Raw genomic sequence first — 1,431 nt, 5'->3', positions numbered from 1 at the left:
TTTTTTTTACTGCCCCAAGACAACGTTTGCCTCATATCATAAAAATAAAATGATCCAGGCCTCAACAGCATCACTGAGTCCCAACTTGATCTCCTCTGAATCCAGTCTCCAATACCATTGTTGTCTCACCCTCCAATTTGAGGCAACCCATTCAAACAGAGAATGAGCCAAGGCAGTTTGGGAAGACAAATCAGGGCAGGATTTATACGCTTAACAGTAAGGGCCAGGGCAGCGTTGCTGTACAAAGAGGCCCTGGAGTGTAGGCTCAAAGTTTCTTGAAAATGGAGTCACAGGTAGACAGGATGGGCCTTTTCTTGAACAAAAGCTGAAGTTGCTGGAAAAGCTCGGCCGGTCTGGCAGCATCTGTGGAGGAGAAAACAGAGTTAATGTTTCGGGTCCGGTGGCCCTTCCTTTATTCATTCACGGAGTGAGGGCGTCGCTGGCCGGGCAGCATTTATTGCCCACAGGGCAATTGAGAGACAGCCATGTTGCTGTGGGTCTGGAGTCACATTTTGGCCCAGGCCAGGTAAGGATGGCAGTTTCCTCCCCTAAAGGGCATGAGTGAACCAGGTGGGCTTTTCCCCAACAATTAACAATGGATTCATGGCTATCATTTTATTGATTTCAAATTCCACCATCTGCCGTGGGTGGGAATTGAACCTAGGTCCCTGGGATGGTATCTGGATCTCTGGGTTAACAATGCAGCGATGATACCACCAGCCATCACCTCCCTGAGCTGACACTGGCCTTTATTGGTCAGTGCATTGAGTACAGGTGTTGGGAGGGTCATGTTGTGGCTGTACAGGACATTGGTTAGGGTCACAATTGGAATACTGCATTCTCCTTGTCTTCCTGCTGTAGGGAGGATGGTGTTAAACCCGAAAGGGTTCAGAAAAGGATGTTGCTGGGGTCGGAGGGTTTGAGCTACAGGGAGAGGCTGAATCACTGGGGCTATTTTCCTCGGAGCATCGGAGGCTAAGGGGGTGACCTTATATGGCTGATCGTCCAATCAATAGCCTAATCCTGTTTTCTACCCATAAATTTTAATCCCATTCACCCCCAGGTGCTATATCTAGGTGCTGCAGAGTCCAATAAACAGATTGCAAGTTGGGATGAGAATTCTTTCTTTCTTTGTTTACGGGATGAGGACATTGCTGGAATAATTCCTTGCTTGAGACAGAAGAGTTCTTCATTATTGCAAATGTGTGGGACGTGGGCGTGGCTGGATAGGCCCAGCATTTATTGCCCCCTGTCCCCTAATTGCCCCCTTGAGAAGGTGCTGCCTTCTTGAGCCGCTGCAGTCCGTGTGTTGTGGGGAGACCCACGATGCCCCTTAGGGAGGGAATTCCAGGATTGTGACCCAGTGACACTGAAGGAACGGCCGATATATTTCCCAGTCGGGATGGGGAGTGGCTCGGAGGGGAACTTGCA

The sequence above is a fragment of the Stegostoma tigrinum genome, chromosome 42 (genome assembly GCF_030684315.1).
Source record: "Stegostoma tigrinum isolate sSteTig4 chromosome 42, sSteTig4.hap1, whole genome shotgun sequence".
Taxonomy (NCBI): Eukaryota; Metazoa; Chordata; class Chondrichthyes; order Orectolobiformes; family Stegostomatidae; genus Stegostoma; species Stegostoma tigrinum.
The sequence above is the reverse complement of the archived record's forward strand: the minus strand, read 5'-3'. Positions refer to the sequence as shown.